Source organism: Dromiciops gliroides, chromosome 5, assembly GCF_019393635.1.
Source record: "Dromiciops gliroides isolate mDroGli1 chromosome 5, mDroGli1.pri, whole genome shotgun sequence".
Lineage (NCBI taxonomy): Eukaryota > Metazoa > Chordata > Mammalia > Microbiotheria > Microbiotheriidae > Dromiciops > Dromiciops gliroides.
The window spans coordinates 212,021,664-212,036,996 of NC_057865.1; the positions used below are offsets into that span (position 1 = coordinate 212,021,664).

Sequence of the window (15,333 nt, forward strand, 5' to 3'; positions counted from 1 at the left end):
TTAAGTTTTTAGGACATCTGATATTAGCCAATAGTCTCTATCTTGAAGGATTAGAGATCTCTCTACTATCCAAAACCGAGATAGAAAACCTGGATTATTCCTGATATATTGACGGTTCTTGTCTCAAATGATGCTGGGTATGCTATCACCTATATAGAAGAGGTCATTGACCCCTTCCTTTGGCTTTTCAGCACAACAGGCTGAATTTGAAGCCCTGACTCAGGCTTGTGAATTGGCAAAGGAAAACTAGTGAATATTTTTACCAGATAGCAAGTATGTGTTGGGGATTTCGGGATGTTATGGAAATATAAAGGGTTCCTGATGTCCTCTGGCAGTCCTATATATTTAGAAATTGCTTGACTCCCTTTTGTTGCTAGCAGCAGTGATTGTTAAAATGCCTGGACACTCCCATGAAGATTCTCCCCATGACTGGGTTAATGCTCTTGCTGGCCTGCATGCCAAGCAGGCTGCTCAGAAAACCCCACTCCCTATGCTATCTTCCATTATATCCCCTGGACCTGGCTCCAGATTAACACTGACCCCAGCTGAGCTTGCTGTAGTCCAAAGCACTATGTCCTATCCCTTCCGAGACAGGCAAAAACTAGAAGAGTGTAAAAAGGATAAAAACTCTAGGCTCTGATATGGGTCAAATGGATGCCCAATTCTCCCCAATTCTTTCCATTGACCTATGATGGAATACCTTCACTCTTTAAGTCACTGGAGTCCTGACAAACTGCTTAATTTAATCTGCAAATTTTGGTGGTAAAATTGACATGACCTGCATATGACATTTATCTACAATGTGCAAGCAAGTCCTTAAAATCTCCCCCTAGGAAATTTCCTTCAAATCTGGCAGATTGATTTTATTCAACTTATGCCTTTTTCTAGTTATAAGTTTGTATTATGGTTTGCATGTTCTCCCATTGGGTAGAAGCTTTCCCTTATAAGAAAGTTATTGCAACAGCTGTAGCCAAATACTAATCAGAAAAGATTTTTTCCACCTGGGGAATTCCTAATGGAGTTCACACTGATTGAGGTACTTCTTTTACTGGTTCAATTGTCTCACAATTGTTAGCTTCCTGGCCAGTACTTTAATATTTACACTATGCTTACCACCCCCTGATCCTCAGGTTTGGTAGAACTTATCATTGGAATCAGTAAGTTTCAGCTTGGAAAGTTTATGGATGGTTTGCCATAGCCAAAGGCCCTTTCTCCTAGTTCTTCTGAACCTTAGGGCAACCCCTTTTAGTAGACATTCTCTTTCATATTTTGAAATCATCTCTGGGTGTCCTATTAATTAATTAATTAATTAATGGGTGTCTCCATTAAGGCCTCCCTTCTGTCCTATTGTAAAGGACTCACCCAGACTCTTCATCACCTTAATTATCTTGTGTCTCAGTCATTTTCTAGTGGCTCAACCTTAATTCAGTCTAACCAACAGTTGGAACCTGGATACTGGGCCTATTGGAAAAGGATTCCCTGCCATTTGCTGCTGATCAACCCCTTGGCTGAAAGGAATTGACAGATGGATCCACTTATCACATCTGAAGAAGACTCCGACCCCTGAATGGATGGCCAGACACACTACCAACAACACCAAGATTCTCCTGACTAGGAAAGAGAAGCAGACGACATCAGTGTAGACTGCTGTCCCAAGATATCCGGACATGGCCTGAGGATCCTGTTTCATGCCCCAACACTATTTTTGGTCATCAACAAATTCTGGAATTTGTCTTGACCAAGAGGAGGGAATGAGAACTACAAAATTTACTGAGAACTGATTCCCCACCCAGTCCCCTCTTTCCCAGGCAGGTGAATTGCCTGGGGCTGACTGTCTTTGTCATTTCCTGACTCTTGATGGACTTATGGACCTTCCCCCAAGCAACTTATTGCCACCTTACTCCCAGGACTTTAATGTTATTATGTAAAAAGGGTCCACCTACATTAAGTAGTTTCTATTCAGAGTTAGTAACGCCTATACTTAAATTAGGAGCAGCTCTATTATTTCTTTTGTCAAAGGTTCATTTACCTTAATTAGCTATCTGTCCCTTCTCTGGAGCAATCTTTTGGTTCCCTTTTTGTTCTGTTACCCCATTAAAAACCCTGTCCTCTGTTCCCATCTTTGGGTATTCCTAGCTTCTTTGCCATACCACGAGCTATAGTTCCTCTGCCCCGATTAAAGACCTTATTTCTCCTATATTGATTGTTTCCTTAATTTCCAGGTTAACAAGGGGATGGATACCTGTTAATTGGGAAATTCCTGACCAAGTTGTGATACATGATTCTGATGGAATACTAATGTGCTATGGTTTAAAAAAAAACCTGGAAAGAGTTACACAAACTGATGCAAAGTGAAATGAGCAGAACCAGGGGGACATCATACATAGTAAAAGCAATATTATAAGGGTGATCAATTGTGAAAAACTTAGCTATTCTGATTAATGGTCCAAGATAGTTCCAAAGGATCCATGATGAAAAATGCTCTCCATCTGGGGCAGATAGGTGGTACAGCGGATAGAGCACTGGCCCTGGATTCAGGAGGACCTGAGTTCAAATCTGGGCTCAGACACTTAACACTTACTAGCTGTGTGACCCTGAGCAAGTCACTTAACCCCAACTGCCCCACCAAAAAAAAATGCTCTCCATCTCCAGGAAGATAACTGACAAACTCTGAATGCATATTGAACAGTACTTAAAAAACAAAACAAAACAAAAAAACCCTTCTTTATTTTTCTTGTTTTATTTTTCTTGTGTTTTCTCTAGCAATGTGGCTAATATGAAACTATGTTTTGCATGACTGCATGATTGAGAAGGAGTGAGAGAATTTGGAACTCAAAATTTAAAAACAAATGATTGTTAAAAATTCTTTTCCATGTAACTTGGAAATATTTAATGAAATAAAAAAGAAATATTATTGATTGACTGATCATCCACATCCAATTTCATTTTCCTGAATTCCCGAAGAAAATGAGAATCAGTGGCACTAGTCTGAGGTCATATAGGTAATAAGTAGCCAAGCTAGGGGAGCCAGATTTCCTAACCTTCAGTCTCAGGTTCTATATATTGTACCCCTATGGTTCCCACAACACAGTTAGTGAAAGGCAGAGATAAATGCAGGCCCTAAACATTTACCCACATCTATTCAGCTAAACTGAACCCTTCAGTTCTTTAATAGTCTCAGTTGTCTGTACCATTTAGCTTAGAAAATGACTGAAAAGGGGACATTATATTATGATGTTGAATGCATAGAACCCTGAACAATGAAAGGTCTGAAATTCCATTAGGAGCAATCAAATGGGTAATTAAACTTAATTCTTTTGGGATTAATTTACTCACCAACATGTAGTCTATCTTTAAAAAAACAAAACAAGTTTTCCCTTCTCACACCCATCAGATTGGCAAAGACAACAAACAAGGAAAAGGACAAAATGTTGGAGGGGCTATGGATAAACAGACACATTAGTGTACTGTTGGTGGACCTGTGAACTAGTTCAGTGTTAAAATAAACGAGGTACCTACGTTCCCCCACACCCCACCATGGTAAATGTTTTCTACTTTATCAAAGACTGGGTTGTTGGAGTCCACTTTAAAAAAAATTCTCACTTCTGCAGTCTGTTCTATTGATCTATATTTTTCAATTAACATCAAACAGTTTTGATAATAGCTGTTTTATAATGTTATTTGAAATTCAGAAGTATTATTTACCCTTTATTCCTATTTTTCATGATTTCCTTTGATATTCTAGATACATTATTTTCAAAATTATTTTTAATATTTTATTGAGTTCATTGATAATTTCATTGGTATAGCATCAAAAGTATAAATTAGCTTTGGCAGCATTGTGATTTTTATTAAAATAGCATTGCCCACCCATGAGCACCGAATATCCTTCCCACTTAGTTGCTCTTTATTTCTTTAGAGAACACTTTGTAATTGAATTTTTGTAATGAGTAATCTCTGGTATACAAATCCCCAAATGTTTTCGGTATTTCATAATTATTTTAATGGTATATCCCTTTCTATTACTCTTTCTTGGACTTCTGATGTCATTATTCTGCAGCTGATGTTTTGTGGGTTTATTTTATATCCTGCAACTTTGCTGAAGATATTTATCTTAGTTATTATCTTTGTTTATTTACTAGGATTTTTCTAAGTAAACTATAATGGTATTGGCAAATAGGGACCATTTCTCTCTCTCTCTCTCTCTCTCTCTCTCTCTCTCTCTCTCTCTCTCTCTCTCTCTCTCTCTCTCTCACATCAAAGAAAAATGCAGCTTGGACACAAGTCCAAGAAGAGTTCCTAGAAAAGTAAGAGCAAAGCTTTTTTTTTTTTAAAGACCTACATTTTTTTTAACAACCATGAGAGCAATAAAGAAAAAAATGGGAAAAGAAGCAAAAGCTAGGGAAGAAACACGTGAGAGTATAATTAAAAGCTTGGAAAAAAGATAGAAAACTTTTCTGGAGAAAATTACATCTTAAAAATTAGAATTGGCCAAATAGAAGCTAATGGTTCTATGTCACATGAAGAAATAATAAAACAAAGTCAGAAGTTTGAAAAAATGAAGAAACTGAAATATTGTATAAAAAAGGAAGTGACATGAAAAACAGATTAAGGAAAGCAAATGTAAAAATCATTGGACTAGATTAGAGAAATGTAAATTGAAGCAACTCTGAGGTACCATCTCACACTTATCAGATTGTCTAATGACATAAAAGCAAAATGATAAATGTCAGAGGGGATGCGGAAAAATTGGGCCACTAAGGCACTGTTGATAAAATTGTGAACTTATCCAAACATTCTGGAAGGCAATTTGTAACTATGCTCAAAAGGCTGAAGAATTGTACATATCCTTTGAAACTAGTTTCGTATCCTAAAGAGCTTTTTTAAAAAAAGGAAAAGCACCTATATCTACCAAAATATTTAAAGCAGCTTTGTGCTACCAAAGAAATGGAAATTGAGGGGAATGTCCATCAATTGGGGAATGTCTGAACAAATTGTAGCATACAATTGTGATAAAATACTCTTGTGCTATAAGAAATAATGAATAGAATGGTTTCAGAAAAACCTAGAAAAACTTACATGAACTGATGCAAAGTTAAGTGAGCAGAACAAGGAGAACATTGTACACAGTAACAGCAATATTGTAAAGACTGTGAAAGACATAGCTACTTTGATCAAGACGATGATCCAGGACAATTCCAAAAGACCCATGATGAAAAATACTATTCATCTCTAGAAAGATAACTAATGAGCTATGCAGAATGAAGCATACTTCCTCCTTCCTTCCTCCCTCCCTCCCTTCCTATCATCTGTTTTCTTTTACAACACAACTAATGTGTATATAATTTATGACTGTGAATATATTAACCTAAACAAAATGACTTGGGAGAAGTGAGAAAAGGAGGAAGAAAATTTGGAACTTAAAATTTAAAAAAATGAATGTTAAAAAAAATTTACATGTAATTAAAAAAATGAAATATTTGAAAATTGAAGGAAAAAAAAGAATCACTGGACTACCTAAAATCCATGAACAAAAAAAGAAGTTAGACATCCTCTTTCATAGAGACCATAAAACTTCTCAAATCTCTTAAAACCATAGAGAAAAGTAGGAAGAGTCCACTGGTTGTCTTTTAAAAGAACCCCTAAATAGGGGCAGCTAGGTGGCACAGTGGATAAAGCACCAGCCCTGGATTCAGGAGGACCTGAGTTCAAATCCGACTTCAGACACTTGACACTTACTAGCTGTGTGACCTTGGGCAAGTCACTTAACCCTCCCCCCCCCCCAATAAATAAAAGAACACCTGAATTAAAATTACTAGGAATATTCTAGCCGGTATTCAGAGTTCCTAGGGGAAGGAAAAAAAATACTGTAAAGCAGCCAGAAAGAAAGAATGCAAGTAACAAAGAGCCACTGACAGGATGACACAAAATTTAGCAACCACCGTAATAAAGGAGTGAAGCTCCTACTACACCAGAATATTGGAAGGGTTGCAGATTGTGAATTATTACAAAGTGGTAGAAGGAGGGTTATCTCAGGTTGGCTGGAAAGTTAAAACACCAGATGTGGATAAGTGTGCCACATAGTCTTTTCTCTCAGGGATGAAACTGCATATAAGCAAACAAATTAATTTTATACTCAAGTTGTTTTCTACCATATCAATCATGTTGGAAAAATTTACATTTTCAAAATAGACATCATGGCAGAACTGACTGTACAGTACACAAAATGAAATAATCTTCTGGCAAAGTGCTTACAATTTTATTGGGAGAGACTGAACACATATAGTATTTGTTATTGTACAGTAGTGTTCACCTTTTTGTGAACCCATCTGGGTTTTTCTTGGTAAAGATACTGGAATGGTTTGCAATTTCTTTCACCAGCACATTTTGCAGATGAGGAAACTGAGTCAAATAGGGTTAAGTGACTTGGCCAGGGTCATATAGCTCCTAAGTGTCTGAGGCCAGATTTAAAGACAGGAAGTTAAGTCGTCCTGACTCTGGGGCTGGCACTCTATCTACTCTGCCACCTAGGTGCCCTAGATATAAGCATATACAGCATAAGTACAAAGTAAATACAAGATAATTTAAAATAGATTAGCCAGAGAGGAAAGACAGCAGTAGTTGAGAGGATCAAAAACAACTTTATGTAAATAGCACCGTTTCTTCAAGGAAGAGAGGAAAGAGGAATTCTATGAGATGATGGGGAAATCCATTCCAAGGTTGAGCATAAAGTCTGGAGAGCGGACATAGAGTACCATGAATGATAGATAGAATGCCAGTTCTGGATCTTTCTAATGAACAAAAGGTCTCTGGTTTTTAAAATAATAAAATGAAAATAATATAGAATTGAAACAAAATTGAGAGCTATTTTGGTAAAGATTGATAAAATGGATAAAACATTAACCAACCTGACAAAGAAAAAAAATGAAAGGAAAATCAAATTACCAAAATAAGACATGAATGCCCAGTTCCTCGACTCACTTATTTCCTATGACTTGACCATACCACAGCTATAAATAGAGATAAATGATTAGGCCCTTGGGCCTGCAATCAATCAGCCATAAGTGTTCCTTATGTTCATGAACTTTGAAATTACATTACTTGGTCAGAATCTTTTTTAAAATTTATTTTTCTCAATTACATATAAAAACAATTTTTAACATGTTCTTATTTATTTATTTATTTATCTATCTATCTATTAATTAATTAATTAATTAGTGAGGCAATTGGGGTTAAGTGACTCGCCCAGGGTCACATAGCTAGTAAGTGTTAAGTGTCTGAGGCCGGATTTGAACTCAGGTCCTCCTGAATCCAGGGCCGGTGCTCCATCCACTGTGCCACCTAGCTGCCCTTGTTTGTTTTTTTTTTAAACATGTTGGGGCAGCTAGGTGGCACAGTGGATGGAGCACCGGCCCTGGAGTCAGGAGTACCTGAGTTCAAATCCGGCTTCAGACACTTTACACACTTGCTGGCTGTGTGACTCTGGGCAGGTCACTTAACCCCAATTGCCTTAAAAAAAAAAATAAAATAAAATAAAAAAAACCAAACAAAAAACCTCTTAGTTCCAGATTCTCTTCTTTCCTCTCTTCCACACTCTTTGAGAAGGAAAGCACAATATGTGTGTGTGCGTGCGTGCGTGTGTGTGTGTGTGTGTGTGCGCGTGCATATTCAGGCAAAATATATTTTTAAATCAGTCATGCTACAAAGGAAAACAGACCCCCCCCAAAAAAAAAACAACCAAAAAACCCCCCACAAACAAACAAACCCATGAAGTAAAAAATGTATGCTTCAGTCTGTATCAGTTCTTTTTCTGGAAGTGGATAGTATTTTTCATCATAAATCCTTCAAAATTATCCTGGATCACTGTATGGCTGAGAATAACTATTATTTATAGTTAATCATTATACAATATTGCTGTTACGATGTACATGTTCTGGTTCTATTCACTTCATGACTTCCCATTTTTTTTTTCCAGAAATCATCTCACTCATTTCTTATAGTATAACAATATTCCATCACAATCACATACTACAACTTGTTTTAGCCATTCTCCAATTGATGGGCATCCCTTCAATTTCCAATTCTTTGCCACCACTAAGTGAAGTGCTACAAATATTTTTGTACATATAGGTCCTTTTCCTTTTTCTTTGATCTCTTTGGGATACAGATCTAGTAGTGGTATTGCTGGATTAAGGGTAAGAACAATTTTATAGTCCTTTAGACACAGTTCCAAATTGCCCTCCAGAATGATTGAATACAACTTCACTGTGTATTAGTGTCCCAATTTTTCCATATCCCCTCCAACATTTGTCAGTTTTCTTTCATATCAAGTCAGCCAATCATAGGTGTGAGATGGTACCTCAAAGTTGTTTTAATTTGCATTTCTCTAATCCACAGTGATCCAGAGCATTTTTTCATTACTATAGATAGCTTGATTTCTTCTTCTATAATCTGCTTGTTCATATCCTCAAACATTTATTAATTGGGAAACGAGTCATATTCTTATATGTTTGGCTCAGTTCTCTATATATTTGAAAAATGAGACCTTTATCAGAAAAACTTGCTATAAAATATTTTCCTTAGTTTCTTGGTTTCCTCTAATCTTGCTTGCATTGGATTTGTTTATGCAAAGCCTTTTAAATTTAATGTAATTAAAACTTTCCATTTTACATATCATAATGTTCTCTATCTCTTGTTTGGTCATAAATTCTTTCCTTATCCACAGATCTGACAGGTACATTTTTCCATGTTCCCCTAATCTGTTTATGATATCACCTTTTATGTCTAAATCATGTTTTTGACCTTATCTAGGTGTACAGTGTGGGATATTAGTTACATGAAATGTGAAGTCATGCAAAACATATGTCTCTATTGTCCATGATGAAAAAAATCAAGCAAAATTGGTTATCTCTTTCTTTTTTTTTTTTAAACAGATAACACCTTTATTTATTAAAGAGGATTAGAGAGAAAAAAAACAAGGGGTTAATGCTGGAATGAATGGTAGTAGTATAACTAAGGAGTCTGTACAGGGAGAGCAGGAGCAGACTTCCTTCTCCCTGAGGCCCTATACCAATAGAGTAGAGTAAACACCCAAAACTGAAGGTGGAGCCTACAGAAGGCAGATGGTAAAGAACCTCCAGGCACCAGAGAAGGCTGGGTCCAGGACAATGGCTCAGCTGCATCTCCCTCCTGGTTGGCTGGGGGTCCTAGATAGGACAGCAGGCATGGGAGGCACTCTATTTGAAGGATACAATCCTGAGGTTCACCTCATCAGGCCTGCAGCCTGAGGCCCAGTGTGTCCTTTCTCATTCTTCAGGTGGATGATCAGTCCTAGACTGAGGAAGACCAGCCCCAGGACAACTCCACTCAGTAATTTGCTCTGGGCAGATTCAGACTGTGCCCTCCATTCTATAGTGATGGGACTCTGTAGGCTGGCATGGTTCACGCTGCAGGTACAGACATCTCTGCTCTGGGGAATCCCTTCCAACATGACCAGGGTCTGGTAGGTCCAGTATCCATGCTGTATCACACCGGTGGACACAACCCCAGCTGTCTCTTCTTGGCCATTCTTGAAACAAGTGACCTTGATCTTGCTTGGATAGAAGCCAGTGACAGAGCAGACCAGCAGATGCTGCAGGGCCTCTGTCTTGGAGGGGGAGATGGTCACTCTGGGCTGGACTCTTCTCTCTGTTAAGGGCTAAAATTCTAGCTAAACTGTCTAAACTATTTAATGAGTGGTCGCCAATAAATTATAAGCTTTAGCAAGAGTTAGACTTTTAAGCATTTATTAAGGAAAATAAGAATTTGGTAAAGAGAGAGAGAAAGGCCTAGATTCCTATCTATTAAAGGGAGAGCACATTTCTAGCTCCGCTCTCCACCAGAGTCCAAAGGAAAAGCCCGAGAGCGAGCGCCAGTCTCTTCCTTCCTCCTCCCACTAGCCCGCGTCACTTCCTGACGCCAAAGAAAAGACTCCTGGTCTTGCCCTCAAAGACCTTCGCTTCATGGGCAGAACTCTTCTACAGTAAGTCTCCAGCAGGTGGCGTTATTCCAATCGTTACATCTCCACTGTGAAGGGCTTGTGTACCTTGTAGCTGTGCCTGCACACGTGTCCACATAGGCTTGATATTCCTCCAGGATCTCCTCCTGACTGTTGTAATACTTAGCCTGTCACTACCCAGCTCTGTGACAGCCACAAAGTTCTGTGACAGCCACAAAGTTCCCACATCACTGTTGCAGTGGACATATTTCTCCTAGTTGTAGATACATCTCGCCACAGCCCGCACCTGCTTAGTGCCTTTGGTGAAGTAACAGTCACCCTTGAACTGGTGCACAAAATCCTCTGTGGAGGGACCTGGAGCAGCGTCAGCTACCCGCACACTGACCATCCATGGCCCTAGTGACCAGGCGAGCACCACTGGGCGTCAGGGCCTGACCAGTCATCCCCGGTCATCTCTTAATAGCCAAACTGATAGAAATTTCTTAATCCTCATCATTCTCAATGTCTCTAGGGCATTTGTCACTGTTGATTATTCTCGCATAAATACTATTTCTTCTCTAAGTTTTTGTAAAACTGATTTCTTTTTGTTTTCTTAACTGTTTGCTTCTTTTCAGTTACCTTTGCTGGCTAATCATCCCTATTCATCTATAATCATCCATCCATCCATCCATCCATCCATCCATCCATCCTTTATATTTTGGATGCACCCCAAGATTTTGTCCTATACCCTATTTTCTCTCTGAACACTTGTACTTGGTGATCTCTTTAACTTCTATGGGTTTGATCCAAATAATTCACAGATGTATAGTAAAGTATACATCTAGTCTTAGTCTGAGCTCTAGTAACAAAGCTGTAAGTACCTACTGAACATTTCAAATTGGATGCTACATGGATACTTCAAACTCAATAAATGCAGAAAATAGCTCATTTTCTTTTTCCCTAAAGCCCACCCCTCTTTCACACTTCAGCACTATTGTATCCCTCACTCAGGTTTTCAATCTTGATGTTATTCATCTCTCTTACTTAAATTTCATCCCACTCCAACCCATCCTCCATATTGATTTTCCTTTTCTAAAAAAAAATCAATTTTTATTTTCAGTTTCAAATTGTCTCTCTCCTTTCCCTCACTCATTGAGAAAGCAAGCATATTTTGAAATGCCTGTTATATATGTGGAATCATGCAAAACACATTTCTGTAGTAGTCATAAGAGATCTTCCTAAAGTGCATCAGATCATGTTACTTCCCTACTAAATAAAAGTTAAATGGCTTCTTATTGACTTTAGAATCAAATATAAACTCTATCGATGATCCTAGAAAAACCTGGAAAGAATCATATGAACTGATGTATAGTGAAGTGAGCAGAGCTGGGAGGACACTGTGCATAGTGACAACAGTACTGTTCAATGAGCAATTGTGAATGACTTAACTACTCTCAGCAATGCAATGATCCAAGACAATCCCAGGGGACTAATGATGAAGCATACTGTCCACTCCCATAGAAAGAACTGATAAAAAGAGCACTTATGGAGTGTACATATATAACCTATATCAGATTGGTTGCTGTTTTGAGGAGGGGGGAAGAAAGGGAGGGAGGGAGAAAAATTTGGAACTCTAAATCTTGTGAAAATGAATGTTGAAAACTACCCTTACATGTAACTGGAAAAAATAAAATAAATATAAAATCTGTCTTTAAAATATTTCCACATCCTAATACCAACCTAGATTTTGCGCCTTGTTATAAATTAGCCTCCTTTCTGCCCTCTGCACTGCAGCCAGACTATACTTATTGTTGCTCCTCACACACAGCACCCTATTTTCCTGTCTTTGTGCTTTTGTATTGGCTGAGGTGCATGTGATGCTGACATCTATCTCCTGAATTTTCATGTTTCCTTTAAAACTCAGTTCAGATTCCAGCTTCTGTGTGAAACTTCCCTTGATCCTTCCAACTGTTAAAGCTTTCTCCTTCAAAATCATCTATTCATTTTGTATGTATTTTGTAAATACCAAAATATGTTCATGTTGCTTGTGTTTTTAGAATATAAGTTTCTTGAGGACAAAGAATATTTCATTTTTGTTTTTGTTGCACTGAACATAGGACCTGGCTTAATAAATCCTTGTCAATTGATTTCAAAGCTGAGGTAAATAAATCACCCACAGCATGGTCTGGTTTGGTGGTGCCGAGGGAGCAGTTTGAAGGGATGATGGTAAGGAGATAGTTGGATGTGGATGATTAGCTAGCATGTGAAACATGGTCTGGCATTCTGAAGCCAACTATATATACTGAGTTATGTTAGTTTGTCTTGATTAATTCACCCATCAGTATAACCTGGATCCAGGGACATGATTCCAAACCTGTGTGGATATCACTCAGGGCATAGTCTTAGGAGGTCTAAGCATTTTCAGTATAGAGGCTACAGGGTGTACAGCAAAGAGGTAGCTGGACTAAATAGTTGGTGGTATATGAAGTCTGTGGTCTGGGGCCAGCTAGACATATACCTTAACTGCTAGGCTATGTCAATTAGCTAATTGGGTTATGCCAATATAACAGAGATGACAATATAATCTAAATTAATTGACATATTTAGTGCTATTCTAATCTAAATTATAAGATAATTCTTTTTAGAACTAAACAAAATCACAAAATTCATTTAAAAAACACAGGGTTATAGAATTGCAAGAAAAATGAGAAAAAGTATGAATGAAGGCAGTGTAGCATAATCAGATTGCAAGAGATATTAAAAAGCAGTAGTATTAAGACTTAGGACTGGTTTTAAAAAAACAGAAAAATAGATCAGTAAAACAGACCAGATAAACAAGAAACAGAAATCAAATGAAAACAGTAGTTCAATATTTAATAAACTGAAGAACATAAAATACCTTGGAAAGAATTATTTTTTGACAAGAATTGTTGGGAACAACATTTTCTCTAAATTGATGAATATAGTATCCATTTTCATAGAGCTTACAGTTTAATAAGCTTCTTCAGGGGCTCCCCAGTCTCTAAAAACTTATTTTTTTTTTCTAAAATAAAAACTTATTTTAACATTCAAAAACCCTTCATGGCCTGGCTTCGATTCATCTGTCCTATTTTACTTCATATCATGCCTTTTCATGCTCCCTATATTCCTATTAAATTATATTATTAATTGTTCTGTGATCTCATTCGGCTCTCTCCTGCTTCTGTGTTCCAAGCATAGAAGAGTCCCGTCACATTTCTGCATGCTGAAATTTCTCCCTTCCTTCAAAGCCCAGCTCAATTTTCTCCTCCCCTATGAAGTCCCTAGTTTTCCTTCCATATCAACCCAGATAAAACTATTCTCTCACGTCTGTGAATCTGTCAGTCTCTTTCAGCAAAGAACCTTGCTTCATATTTCACAGAAAAAAATTGAGGCCATATAATGTGAACTCCTTCTTCTTCCCTCTTCCTTGTCTCCTATTATGTAGGAGATGCCTTATGCCAATCTCTCCTGCCTCATCTCTATTTCATATGGAAGTAGCCTTACTCCTTGCCAAAGTTAACCTGTTCAAGTGATTCCCTTCCATCTCATGTCCTCCAAAAGACTGCCCACTGTCATCCCCACTGTTTCATTAACAATCTCTCCATCTTTGCTGGCTCATTTCCTATTATCTCCCAAAATGTCCAAATTTCCCCTTTCTTGATAAATAAAACCCTCATTTGATCCTTCCACCTCTACTTATTATCATCCTATTTTTCTTCTGTCCTTTGTAATGAAGTTACTCAAAAAAGTAGTATACGATAGGTGCCTTCCATGTTTTCTTCTCTTCTTCTTAACCTCTTATAATCTGACTTCTGAACTTACCATTTGGCCCCAAAATGCTCTCTCCAAAATTACTAATTATTTCCTAATTGCCAAATTCAATGACCTTTTCTCAACCCTCATTTTCTTTGACCCCTTTGTAGCCATTAACACAGTTGGTCCTTGATCCTCTTTTCTCTTTAGGTTTTCAGGATTCTACTGTTTTTCCTCCTCCCTATCTGACCACTCCTCTGTCTCCTTTGCTGTAATCCACCTCCAGATAATGCCTTCTAACCATAGTTGTCCCTCAGGATTTTGTCCTGTGTCATTCCCTTCTACACCACTTCACTTTGTGATCTCATCAGCTTCCATAGATTTAATTATCATTTTTATGATGATAATTCCCAGATCTACCTATACTGTTTCAATCTCTCTTCTGACCTCTGATCTTGCATTTCTAACTGCCTTTCAGACATCTTGAACTGTATGTACAGTAGACATCTTAAACTCAATATGTCCAAAACTGAACTCATCTTTCTCTCTAACCCTTCCTCCTCCTACCTTCACTGTTACTGTAGAGGGTAAAAGTCCCTCCCACAGGCTCACAATCCTAGATTTTTCACTGTCTCTCCTTGCTCCCCCCAACATATATTCTATTTCACCTCTGAAGCCTTTCTAAAATATGCCCCCTTTCCTCTGACACTGCTACCACTCTAGTGCAGGTTCTAATTACCTCATGCCTGTACTATTATAGTAGCCTACTGGGGTATCTGTCTGCCTCAAGTCCCTCCCCACTGCAAACCATTCTCCAGTTAGGCACTAAAGTGATTTTCCTAAAATGCAGTTCTAATCATATTACTTCCCCCTTCTCTAGAAATTCCTGCTCCTTCCTACATACTCTTCAGTCCAGGGGCACCATTCTAAAGAGCAACATACTCTATCACTTGCCTCTGGGCATTCTCTCTGGATGTCCCTTAGGCCTGGAATGTTCTCCCTCCTTTGCTCTGACCTCCCTGGCTTAAAGTTCTAATTAAAAATCCTATCTTCAACAGGAAGCTCTCCTAACCCCTCTTAATTCCAGTGGAAAAACTGCTCTTTTAATTATTTCCTATTTATCCTGCATATAGCTGGTTTTGTACATATTTGCATGTTTTCTCCCCCATTAGACTGTGAACTTTTTGAAGGCAAGATTACCTTTTGCTTTTCTTTGCATCCCCAGTGCTTAGCATAGTGTTTGACACACAATAAATGTTTACAGAATTTAATTTTTATCATCTAACTTCTATTATATTTATCTGTAAAACATTTTCCCTTTTCCATCTTCCGTACCATACCACAAATTCCCTGAGTACAAGAATTATATGATTTTTCATAGTTATATCTTTACTATCTAGTATAGTATCTTACATATACCAGGGCTAAAGGACATTTAGTTTCATGAACATGAGTGACTTAGAGGTAGAAATGGAGTTTTAGTTACCTTTTTTTCATCTCCCTCAGGACTTAGCATAGTGTCTCACATATTGTAGATATTTAAGAATTTGTTCAATTTGATTTGTTGGAAGGTTTAAAAAACA

The 15,333-nt window shown here is 37.8% G+C and overlaps 1 protein-coding gene and 1 pseudogene across 3 annotated transcripts in view; both read right to left on the bottom strand.

The window, feature by feature from the left end:
- CCDC91 (coiled-coil domain containing 91) overlaps positions 1-15,333 on the bottom strand; it is a 427,400-nt gene that overhangs the window by 23,649 nt on the left and 388,418 nt on the right. The window lies entirely within an intron of this gene.
- On the bottom strand, positions 9,263-10,385 carry LOC122727960 (annotated as a pseudogene).